Source organism: Anabrus simplex, chromosome 2 (genome assembly GCF_040414725.1).
Source record: "Anabrus simplex isolate iqAnaSimp1 chromosome 2, ASM4041472v1, whole genome shotgun sequence".
NCBI classification, from domain to species: domain Eukaryota; kingdom Metazoa; phylum Arthropoda; class Insecta; order Orthoptera; family Tettigoniidae; genus Anabrus; species Anabrus simplex.
The window spans coordinates 1,001,475,154-1,001,488,768 of record NC_090266.1 but is presented as its reverse complement, the minus strand read 5'-3'; the positions used below and the strand labels follow the sequence as shown (position 1 = coordinate 1,001,488,768).

At 38.0% G+C, this 13,615-nt stretch overlaps 1 protein-coding gene across 4 annotated transcripts in view; it reads right to left on the bottom strand.

Annotated features, from left to right (window-relative positions):
• Window positions 1-13,615, bottom strand: part of LOC136864628 (uncharacterized) — an 80,647-nt gene that overhangs the window by 7,281 nt on the left and 59,751 nt on the right. The gene's annotated exons all lie outside the window — the stretch shown is intronic.

Genomic DNA, 13,615 nt, shown 5'->3' with positions numbered 1-13,615 from the left:
GAGTACATAAACACATTAAAATATATATGCCACATCATAAGACACTAAAAAATTAGCACATTAAACACATTAAAACATGGTATATTTTAAAAACGTCTATTAAAATTTGAGTTCATGTTGCGTTGCATTCATTCTTCAATCCTCTTGTAGTTCATGTGTTGATTAAGTTGTATAGATGAATATCAAGAATGTTCTATGGCTGATATACTTTGTATTGGTATGTTATAAGAACTCTTGTCATTAAAATTTGAAAATGAGTACTGTGCAATTCAACTGTTGATGTAGTCAGGTAAGATTTATATATACAGCAAGATAGGGTTTAATTTTAGAGCAGTTGGTGGTGACACTTCTCTCGTCTATGCACGTTATATGGTTGTTATCTGTAAAGAAAAGCTAATATGAGTATAGTGTATGTATGAAGGAATGCCTGGATGTATGTGTGAAATGAAAATAGTACTTAATGTTGTTGCTGTGGAGGTTGTGTACCGATATGTTTGGAGATTTGTTGTGTTCTGCTACGAGTACGTCTGGGGCTCAAAGTATATCAGCCATAGAACATTCTCGATATTCACCTATACAAATTAATCAACACAAGAACTACAAGAGGATTGAAGAATGAATGCAACGCAACATGAACTCAAATTTTAATAGACGTTTTTAAAATATACCATGTTTTAATGTGTTTAATGTGCTATATTTTTTAGTGTCTTATGATGTGGCATATATATTTTAATGTGTTTATGTACTCATGTCCATGCTCAATCAATAGGTTTTAGTTTATTCTAACCATCACCACTTTTAATCAGAGATATTTTAACGCAACATACTGCAATATATTTTACTTCCATTTTTCATTAGACATCCGGATGCTCTTACGTAACATCTTTGTAATTTTGTCCTATGACTGTAAATTTGTGTGCTAGCTGATGATGGCCAAGATAGGCCGAAACCAGTACTAGTGCAATAATTCATTCACAATAAATGTATTGATCGGTGGAACATTTTTCTTGTCTATTACATTGAATCCAATCAATACGGAATATGAAACTTATAAATAATAACCTTATTTTTGTCACAATTTAACAAGACTCTAGAGGGGATCCTAGAGGCTTGTTAACCTGGGAGTTTACGCCCCTCAGACTCTCTTTGCTCCCCCCTCCCAAGCACAACGGTTACTAACCAGACCTCACGAATCCAGACCAACGGTCTTTTCGCTTGCCTGGTCTTGTAAAGATAGTCTTGACAACCTTGTAAAACATGCTGTGGCATCGTCCTAGTCAGACTACATTGGATCTGCAACCTGTGTTTCGTGAAGGCTTAGCGGAAGCGGAAGTGTAATACAATTCACGATTTTTTAAAGGGAGTTTTAAAAATTGCGTTTCAGTTGTAAATCTCTATTTTCATAGGAAATGAATCACAGTTCAAAATGCCGATTTAATTTTCATCCATTCTGTGACAGGACACCACCAGCGTTCTAACTCCTCGTTCAGTAATTTAATGATTATTTACATTTTAGCAATATAAATTATTGAAAGTTCACGACTAATACAGCATTGCAACAAAAAACTTGCCACAATACAGAAATGAATAGGCCTATGTATGCTACAGTGAAATGCGACCATAGTTGTCAATCACAAAAAAAAAAAAGATAAAAGGAACAAACGAACTTACCTCCTTACAGCAAGCTTGACAGACTACCGTTCCATCCGTAGTGAAATTGGGTTCCCCTGTGATCCACTGCTTCAGCCAGTAGAACTTAACTATTTTTCTTTGGGCATTGCCGCAAATGCACTTCTTCTTCTTCTTCTTCTTCCACTTCACAATAAATCACAACACGTTCTGAACGTAAAGCGTACACGTACAACAGTTCGCATTGAAAAGGAGGTACAGGGCATATAAGGGTTGTGCAACATAGTTGACGTTGACTGGTTCTCGCATATGTTTTAGGAGATTGGACGGGTTGAAGGCTTCAAGGTCAAATTGTTCCTCGTTTCTCCTTATGGAAATTTCCCTAGAACTTTTTCTGGTGACTTCTGAGAATTCCCATTTTCGTTCGTGGGGTAAACGGGTATTGAGAAAAGAGAAGATAATTCTATCGAGCGCACTAGCTACAACATAATGCACTGGAAGAAAATCGGCTTTTTAAAAATACAGTCAAAATGCATGAAATAGGCAATTATACTCCAAATAGTCACAAACCCCTGAAATAGGCATTTATAGGCACAATAAAACTAACGAAATATAGCTAGAAAGACCCTAAAACGGATTTATATCTCAAAAGCCTACATTTCTGAACACAGGAATAAAATAGGCCAATAGGCAAATTCCCGTCTCTAATCATCAGACATCAATCGGGTAGGCTGCAAAACAAACAGAATAAAACTCTCTGACCCGCTAACCGCGATAATGAACTTATAAATATTCCATGCACCAGGACGGAAGTGTCCGTCAAAGTATTTTACCGCCTCATAATCGCAATAGCCACCGTAATAATTCTTTCTGTTGAAATAAATAACAACATATATCTTATTTTTGAGAAAAATGCGTCATTTTAAAAAGATATAGGTATATTTCGTATAAAACAGAGAGGTTTGCGTCTATTTTGCATAAATTGCATAATGTATAGACAAGAAATGTGTTTTTCCACCAATCAATACTGAATTTATTGTAAATAGATTTATAAATAATAAATTGCATAATTTCGCATTTTGAACCAATTTTGCATTTTATCGCTAATTCATAATCGCTGAAAACCAATCGTATGGGTCATATAAGATGAAGGCACATACACTTACAAAATTTCGACGTATTTTGCATTTTACATGTTATAAACCTCATTTTAGGTCCGTATTGAAAATTTAACAGTTCAACAATGATAAAGGTGTTTTAATTTATTCCACCTATTCAATACTTATATTTTCACGTATAGTTGTTACATAATTAAATTCTTAGTTACATGGGACATGTTTCACCCTCAATTAAGGGCATCTTCAGCCTAAATACAATAATCAAAAATACAACTAAATTAAAAGTGGAAGTTAAATACAATCATCAAAAATACAACTAAAATAAAAAGTGGAAGTTAAAAGTTTAGTCTGTTATTAAAATTAGGAACAATAAAATTGTGAAAAATGATAAAATAAAAAGATGCTAATGGACACCTTTATCATTGTTGAACTGTATTTTGCATTTATTGCAAATGCTAAAAATCACAAACTCTAGCTATGACCCATGCACCGTTCGCTGGTGATCATCCCACGTTCAAAGTCTGTTAACTGGCGACGTGTTGCTATCTCTACGACACTGGTGTCTGTGACAGACTGCACAGCTACGCTGCAGCTGGCTGCAAAGCTCAGGGGTTATACTCGGCCCATTTTCTAATTGGACACTCCTTCCCGTAACGTTTGGCCACTTAGTGTTAAACAGATAGTAAGGAAATACCAGTATTGTAATTCACTGTCTAGTGAACAGTGGATACACCAAATCAGAGAAAGGTATCGAGGGAAGTGATATGTGCATGTTTTCCCGGACTCAAGTATTCTTTGTTGGTTCCACTTACTATTTGCCTATTTTCAAAGTCCCTTGATGTTCCATTACACAGTCAATTTCTTTTACTTCCTGGGCCTGTAGGAACCCTAGTTTAGTACTTCTGTATGTTAGAGAACCCTTATGGGTGTATTAGACGAATACAATTCTTCCTTATCTTAGCCCCTTACTTGCTGCACTCCTAACATATGCATGGGATGCATTCATTTTGTGCATTGTCTTTCTACCTGCTATCCACATCCCAGCATGCGTGAACCAAATTGGAGATTTAAACACATCAAAGCAACAATGAGCGATAAAACGGTTATACCATATTTACTTGCAAAATTGACGCACATTTTTGGCTAGAAATATAGACAGAAAATCTGACTCTGTAAATTATTCATGTGATTCTGACATGCAAAAAAATATATATTTACAAAGAAAGGAAGATACATTAAATATATTCATAACCATTAAAAAACACACAAATTGTTCAAATTATTGCATCAGTTTTCTTCTGAATGATCAAAAAGGTTAGCTTATATCTGGCATGTTGAACTCATAGTTTTGAAGTAATAATAATTTTGTGTGGCTATTTCTAGCCGAGTGCAACCCTAGAAGTGTGAAGTGTTTTTCCCTAAATGCCAGGCCATTTTTGCATGTATTACACATTTATGTTTCTAACAAATTTACACAAGTTTAGTGAAGAAAAGTTCGGCATGCAGCGCACCATATTACTCAGAAAGCTTTATTTAAGATGCTTGTATAAGTATTAGATCATTTACTTGTTTATCTGGTACGTATCAGGCGATCAAAAATTTGAAGGAAAAAGAAAGTTTTTTTCATATTTTCAAGTTCACCATTAGTAATAAATTTTAAAAATCTCTATATACAAAACACGCGAAATTTCTTCTAGTTTTTAAAAATATTAAGTGCCCAAAACTAAAAACAAAATAAAATCGCAAAAGAGTTAACATTTCCGAGCTGCACACATTTCCGTCAGCCGCCGAGCACTACTTGGAGTCATTCTCAGAGAGTTTTCTTTTGCTGCCGTGCCTCATAGGCCTCCAGAAATGCTTCATTTTATGATAGCATTCACGGTGCACCCCATATTTATTAGAATGGCAATTTACTTTTTCATTTCGGAGACAGTTACATCAAACCAGGTTCGCATACGAGAAAAGGCCTACAGAATGTCTTTTAGGTTTTCTTTCGCCGCATAGTCATTACTTTCTTTTACAAGACCTTTCAAATCAAATCTGTAAAGAACAAGTACAAATACGTAATAGGTGGACTGTTTCGGGGCGGACATATCAAAATGCCAGGATCCCTTACGCGAAACTTCCCGGAAACATCGAACTCCGGTTCGGGTGGATAAACCCTGCACCACTTCGGTGTTACGGAAACAGTTTCATCCAATGAAACGTCGGCAGGCCTGCTCTCTTCAACAGAATCACTTTCAACTTCAGATTCTGGAATATATTCTTCTCCGCTCTCAGAAGAATCATCAGCTAAAGAAAGTATATCGCTGGAAGGGGAAGCATCCCAATCATCTTCAAGAACTTTGTGAATACCACTTGAATCACGTAGCTCATCATCCATGATGAAAGTTTACACTCCAAAAGAAACAATTTTAGAATAAACTCAATCTGTTGAAAGATAACGAAAGATATTCACAGAAACTCACAGGAACAGCGAGCGAGCGCGAAGTTACATAGCAACTGAGATGGCAGGGAGATGAGGAAGGAGTTGCTGAATTTATACCTGCCCTGTCCTTGACTGAGTCATTTCCGGCTCGTAAGGAATGTGTGATGAATTCATCTTCAATGTCTTACGTATTAAAATAGCGTAAGTGAACGATAAATGATGTTATGACTGGTTAAGCGAATGCATGTACTATGTGTCGCGCATGCGATTTTGGCATTCTAGTGACACTCTATTGAGTCGCATGTGCAAAGTTTGGCAGTTCTAGGGTTAAGGCAGATCCTCCGATGAGGGTGGGCGGCATCTACCACGTGTAGGTAACTGCATGTTATTGTGGTGAGAGATAGCGTTATGTGTTGTGTGTGAGTTGCAGGGATGTTGCGGACAGCGCAAACACCCAGCCCCCGGGCCATTGGAATTAACCAATGAAGGTTAAAATCCCCGACCCGGCCGGGAATCAAACCCGGTACCCTCTGAACCGAAGGCCAGTATGCTGACCATTCAGCCAACGTGTCGGACAGTTTTGAAGTAGCGTTTGGGTACTGGGAAGATGTTCTTCCTGTTAAGAGCTGACAACAGCATCTGAAGCAAAATAAATGTGAATTAACTAAAGTACCATTCACATCCAAACAGTAGAAAATCCTTACCTTTAGATGCCATTTGTCATCACTGCTGCAGGAAGAGCTGCTGTTTCCGTCACCACTTGCATCTTTCCTGTGTAATATGTTCAAGATTCCTGTTTTCTTGAAATTGTTTTCTAATTATGTCCTAAGCATGCAGAAGTTCCATATCTTGCCTGCTGGAGTAAGTTTGTGCACAGTTTCTGCCATCCAACCCTGGTAGATTCTTCATATATAGTCTTTGAAAGGCTTATTTACTGATACGTCCAAGAGTTGAAGTACGGAGGTCAGCCTACCAAGAATCACTACCAAATTGGTTTTCGTTGTTTCCAGCAACTTTTTGGGATCATCCATCAAACGGCCACAAAAGGCGACCATCAAGAGACGAGCCAGGCATTGAACAAGAGATCCAGGTTGATTTCTCCAAACCATTTATATTCAGTTGTTCACAAGTGATGTGTGTTCATCCTTTCTCTTGTACACAAACGGGGTCCCTCATAGAAATTTACCTTTTGACATGATTTTTCATTTTAGAATTACGTACTGCAGAAGTTTTCAGGCATCAGCTGTTACTGCAAGTATTACTGTGCATCTTTATCGCTTCCAGTAGTTTATACACTAGCACTCATTTTGAATCTCTTATAGATCGTTCAACTTTGTGGCATATCGAAGCTGATAGGAGCCTGGTCTGAGCTTCCAATTTGAAAAAGGAGATCATTGTTCACATTCTTTATCACAAAATGAAAGTTGATATACTCTTGGTTGAAATAATTCAACATTCTTTGGCACAGTGACTTTCTTCACCGCAGAAGATTATATTTCCTCATAAACTTGACATCCAGCCTCAGCTGACCTTAAAATCCAAGATGCTAATCTCATGTGTTGCAGATATTTCATGTTTTTAAAATGTAGCATTTCATGAGAAATGGCAAACCCATTGTTACACAACGATATCACATATTCCAGAAGGTCCTCTTCTACTTGCAGAAACTTAACAGTTTTCAGACTGCAAACTACTTTGACACTTGTCATTAATTTGAAGTGTGTATTTGTGTTTCTGCCGGTACTGCACATTGCACTTGGACACGGAAAACATATGATCCACTGACCTATTCCTGTAAATCTTGGTGTAATTGACCACCACGAGTTTATGCGATCACAGTATTACTTGCATAGCTACTCGCTCACTGTGGATTTAGTAACAAACAGTTGCAAGATTACAGAACACGCAGAGCACTCATATAGAATATGTCGTGGGTTTACAAGCAAAATATGTTAACTCAAAAATCTTACTTCTCAGAAAAAGATATTTGAAAGTTTTCAGGCTTTTATTGCTATCTTTTTTCAGAATAAGATTAGTAAGAATATTTCTCTTTAAAATTATGCAGCGAGTTTGTTCAAGTATATATAATAGTGCTGTGTAGCTTAACGAAAATGTCAGAAACTCACTTGACGTTTCTTGCTTGTAAACCCATGATAATGTTCATAACATACTGCACAATGGTCAGCACTGACTCGCTTGCTGAACTAGTCAGGTGCTGCAATTTTAAAATATAAGATGTTGAAATAGAAAGGCTGCTGCTTCCCACCTACATTTCGCAACACTCACAGAACTGCATGGTAAATGCTGCAGAGAACAAGTGCGTCAAATATGCCCAAAATTTTTTTGGAATGAGTGAGCTTAAATTTATGCGATGGTGAGAATTACGTGGTAAAGAGTACACACATAATCATTATAGATTATGTCTTCGTTGTTCAATCAGCAACATGGCGTAAATTAATTGAAGGCATCCATGATTCCCTACCTGTATTTACAGTTAGAGTAGTGTTAGTATAGTCCCATTTATGTATCTGACAGTCTCTCTCTGTACCTCTTACTTTAAAATTTATAGTTAAAAAGGAAAGTCTACCGGTTAACCATACCTCTGTAGAGTGAATTTGTGTCTACTTCAGGATACATTTGCAACTGAGTCTGTTCCCTCGGTGTGTAATCTTTCTTCATTTTTTAAAATAACAGAACCCTATAAATATTGATAGCTCCCCATGGAATTCCGTTTCGTTCGCCAAATTGTTTCCAAAGCGTCTGTTACCTGTTAAATGGAAGTGGCACTCCGTTACTCCCATAGATCTGAATCTTGCTTAAAGAGTTCTGAGCATGCTCTGTGAAAATTCTGTCAAGCAGGATGCTACCCTACTTACGCATAGTCCCAATGAAGATCTCTCCTCTAATGGGGTAGAGACCACCGGTTGATTGTATAGGCCTAGCTGCCTGAGGACAAGGAGAGCCATGACTCAGAATATGTCCAAGATGCCCACTCCCATACCACAGCAACTGGCATTCCAAATCTCAGGACCGCTTACTATGCAACTCAGCCATTGCCCATGGTTCACGAACTAAGACATGAATACAGAAGCCCACACCACGACGAAGAAAGTAGACCGTGACATCCTTTTTGCCAACTTTAAAAATAACCTCTCAAATGATGACACATATCAATGTTAAGAAGAGTACCGTCAAGACATCCTCATACAGAAGGAAATTGTCGACCAAATATAAAAACCAGGCTATGTGCCTATACTTGTGCAGTAAAAACCGGGCTATGTGATATTCAGTCTGCAAGTAGTTCAAACTTTAGCCACAAGAATTCGCCTGGGTCTGAGTGCCACTTACCATGTATCAAAATCCGGGCTATGTGCCAAGCACCATGTGACTGGTTTTGTAGTTACATGATACTGCAGTTCAGTACCAGTTTTACGTAGAAACAGTGAGAAAATACTTTCCAAACCTAAGATTTCGGAAACCGTGAAAAGACACATGTAATACTCATGATTTGTTGCACAACAAAATACAAAATGACCAGAGGATCAACAAACTACACCAAACCTCACAGGAAATTCACCACAGAAAGCAGAGCGAGCCAGAGAAATGATGAAACTAGATCACAAAGAATCAGCTGCTCCCGTAAGTGATACCTGTACAATTTCAGTCGATTTGCAGCAAGTGTTTTCTTTACCAACACAAACCCACTGCCAAATGTATTACTTACAACAATTGTCTTGTTTTAATCTGGGTTTGCACATGGCTGACAACAATCAGGGATTTGTGTTTGTTTGGCATGAGGTTTTGAGTGGCCGGGGAGGTAATGAAATTGCCTGTTGCATATTCAGAGGCATTAATAGTAACATAACAAACAATAAAAAAGTGATCGTATGGTGCGACAACTGTGGGGGGCCAAAATAATAAGATGCTATTGTTTCTTTGGATATATTTGGTTTCTAATAACTATGTTGATGAGGTTTGACATAAGTACGTTGTCCAGGCTACTCCTACTTAAGCTGCGACTGCAACTTTAGTCTCGTTGAAAAAGGAAAAAGTGTTGAGAAATGTGAGTTTCCCTTGGATGTTGTCACACTTCTCTGTACAGCTTGCACACGCACAAAAAAAAAATTTATAACCTTGATGGATGAAGAAGATTGTTATGACTTATGCGCAGCATAAAATGTTGCCTTAATATGACAACTTTAGAAATTTCTAAGGTTGTTCGTGTCAAAGTCACCAAGAAAAATCCAGGAACCATATACACAAAAAAACGAATAGTGATTTTGAACTCTGGGCAAAAACAAATGTGTTTAAAAAGGGGTAACGAATGAAACTGTAAAAAACTTTGAACTGCCACGGTTGGGAATGACATCAAGATTGAAGCCTGAAAAGAAGGAAGATCTGAAAAAGATGATTCCTTACCTGAACCAACAGAGTCGCCATGGTTTGAAGAACACCGTTTATGTATTAAAACTTTTAATATTTGTATAACAATTATTATAGCCTAAAGAAAAGTACTGTACACTACATTGTTTTCAAATTATCAATTTTTTCTACAACAAAGTTTTCAAGAACACTACTTTTTACTCAGGGCCTACTATTATTATGACTTGAGTACTTAGTTTTTTGTTTTATGAATAAAATTCATTGAAAAAAGATTTTCTAATTTCTTTATTGAAATGTTATCCATACCTGTCGTTTTCTCACTCTGCTCTTGTAAATTTTGCCTTTCATTATTGTGATACGTTAACAGCACTTAGCCCGGTTTTAAAGGAACAGGGGTTGGCACATACCTTATTTCATAAAATGTTCGGACAAAAGAGGTAATTAATAATAATAATAATAATAATAATTTTGTGTGGCTATTTCTAGCCGAGTGCAGCCCTTGTAAGGCAGACCCTCCGATGAGGGTGGGCGGCATCTGCCATTTGGAGGTAACTGCGTGTTATTGTGGTGGAGGATAGTGTTATGTGTGGTGTGTGAGTTGCAGGGATGTTGGGGACAGTACAAACACCCAGCCCCCGGGCCATTGGAATTAACCAATGAAGGTTAAAATCCCCGACCCGGCCGGGAATCGAACCCGGGACCCTCTGAACGGCCAGTATGCTGACCATTCAGCCAACGAGTCGGACAAGAGGTAATTACAGCAATAATATTCCTTGGGTAACATTAAGATTTCATGAGTGTTTATAATGTAAGTCCTGACTTTTTTATGCTTTTTCAGAAGAAAAAATAAAAAACTGTGAAAATGACAATGTTTTATTCTGTTTATCTCAGAACTTAGATTTTGGCACTTAGCCCGGTTTTTATATTCGGTGGACAATTCACCCTTCATTAGAAATCCCGTCGCTATATTAAGTGGATTGTCAGGCCAACGTTCTGTTACGAAATATTACATTTACTATAACATCTACGACTTTGGTAACAGTTCTTCAAATAATATTGATGTTGATGTCCCATGCATTGCTGCTACACCGTGCAGCTGGGCACCATTTACTAACCAATGTAAGCATATAAGAATTTGTTCTTTTTCGGATAGGAATTGACTTCTTTTTGTTGCATGTTTCAATAAATGATCGATCATTTGAAGGGTCAGGGGAAAAAACCAGGTAAATCACTTTTTTCTCGAAATTGAGATATTGTTACAGTACGCTTCAGAGTGATCATGCGCATCTATTGAGAGGTCGGAAATGGAAAAAAAGCAGGCGAGTTAGGAGAAATAAGCACTCAAAGTTTTGCTGTAAGGGGAAAGAACTAGGGAAGTCAAGCGCAAAGAGGAAAGAAGCAGGCAAGTCAATGATGCCTCAGCTGGCCACGAGAGGGCAGAGCAAATATCGCGGCGCTATCTGTCTTGACTTTGTTCTCTGTGCTTCCCTCCATTTACTTGATGTGTTGTTTTTGTTCATCCACGAGGTTATGGTTGTATTGTGAGCTGTGTGTCGCGAGTGTGTGTTAGCGGTTATGGCTTCCAGTGCTGATGAACTTGTAAAACATGAAGCAAAAAAACGAAAGATTACTGGACGGATGTCAGAGGTGAACAAGAAACTGAAACTTTCTACCCACGAACCTGGCCCCCCTTGTCATTGTAAACGATTTGACTGTTACAACATCATGAGTGAAGCGGACAGGAAAGAAATATTACGCCAGTTCAACAGTCTACAGTCTCACAATGAACACAATAGGTATTTGGGAGGGTTGATTACGGTTATGCCCATGGCGCAAAGAAGGCCGCGGAAGGATGAAGAAGTTGCTCAGTTTCGCGAAGCTAGCTATGCTTACAGACTGCGTATTGGTCGAGAGGCGTTGGCAGTTCAGGACGTTCAGGTATGTGCGAAAGCATTTTGTGCAATTCATGGCATAAGCAAAAATAAGCTCCACTGTCTGCAGAAAGGTCTGAAATCACATGGATGTGCACCAGTTGATAAAAGGGGTAAGCATTCTACAAAACACAGACAACTAGATAAGGCAATTGCGACTATGATCGAGAATCACATTAAAAGTTTCAGAGGCCATCAGAGTCACTACAGCCTCAAGGACTCCAATAAAACATACTTGCCGGAAGATTTAAACATTAAGAAAATGTTCAATCTTTTTAAAGAACTTCATCCTACCATGGCTGTGTCTTATGACACATATCAAATGATTTTCAACAGGAAATTTAATATTTCGTTTGGCCATCCTCGAACAGACACTTGTGCAGAGTGCGATGAATTCACTGCAAAAGTCAAAACTCTGAAGACGGCGAATGATAAAACACAGATTGATCGTTTAACGAAGATGAACATTCTTCATAAGAAAAAGGCTCAAGCATTTTACGACCGCAAAAGGAAAAGTAAGCTCTCGGCAAGGAAAAATAAAAAGAAGGTGGCTATCTGCATAGACTTTGCTAAAAATGTATCCCTGCCACATATAGCAACCAATGACGTTTATTATAAACGACAACTGTCTATGTATTCGTTCAATATCCATGTTCTTGCAACAGGCCAATCAATTTTTTATATCTATCCAGAATATATTGCAAAAAAAGGCCCGAATGAAGTGACCTCATTCTTGTTTCACTTCATCACACATATCATGGATGAAGGCACTGAAGAACTCTCAATTTTCTGCCATTCCGCAGGTGGTCAGAATAAAAACCATACTGTCTTCCGCTTCATTCATTATGTAACACACAATCAAATTGCTGGCCTGAAGGACATCAAACTCACATTCCCCGTGCGTGGCCATTCGTACTTGGAGTGCGATAAAAATGTCGGCTTATGGAATCTAAAAGCGTTGATGGAAACACCTGAGGATTTCAAAGAAATGGTGAAAGCGTCCAGATGTAAACCATCCCCTTTCACTGTGGTCAGCGTTACCCAACAAATGGTGCTAGACTGGAAGACGATGTTGGACTCAAAATATGCTACAAAATGCCCTTTCAAAATTCAGCCTATGAAGGTAATAGCTTCTGCATCCAGCCACAGCTGTATGCTGCAATATCGCACGACTTACTACGGAGGAATGCAAACGGGGATTATAAGGGCACCACGACAAGGTCTACCATTGAAGGATGGGCTGTTTGAACTTCCCACTCCAGCTTATAATGGTAAGTTTAACTTTTAAAAAATCACTTGTCTCCTAAAACATCAATTTGTCGCAGTCTACTGAGATATTTCCGTTCTTTATTCTAGGTCTTCTCCCGATTTCCAAAGAAAAATTCTAAGATATACAAAGTCTGATGAAGTTTTGCAGTCCTCATGCTTGCAAGTTCTTCAGTCAGCTTCCTCACAACTAGATGATGCGAGTCTGTTCCACTTGACTTACCTGTTTTTTTCCACTTCAAACATATACTTTGATAGGGTTTTGTGGGGACAAACACAATCCCTAGAGCTCTGATTCCATATTTTCTGAACCCTAGTTGTTTTTTTCTGGAAATTAAAATAACTTAATGTGCTGATACACTGATGTCACAACAATTTGAACATTAAAATTGCTTTTTCTCAAGTTTAAAAAATTTTGACTCCCCTGCTTTTTTCCCCCGACCCTTCATTTCAAGAATATAGTCAGCCTGTGTTGGAGTAATACGAAATACTCGCGAAATTCCGTCGAAGTGAGGTTATGAAAATTAATCCTGTCTTTGTATGTTCTCTTATTGGATTCTTCATCACTCTCCTCACTTGATGCTAACAAAAGCTCACGTCGTAACGTATTTATCTCACTAAACCAAATTCTACTCCGAGAAACTAGTGTACATACTTGTGATGAAAAGGGAATCGTCTCTCTGCAAGATTTATGAAAACTTTTCACTTGCATTTCTTTGCACTTTGCATTTCTGTACCAATGGAGGAACATAACAGGCTTGAAAATTGAAAATATTTCTAACTTTTCAGATTTAGCTTGCAAAATGAAAAGTGAAAAGTAATGGTGGAACAAAATCTGAACTGAAAAGTGCAAAGTGAAA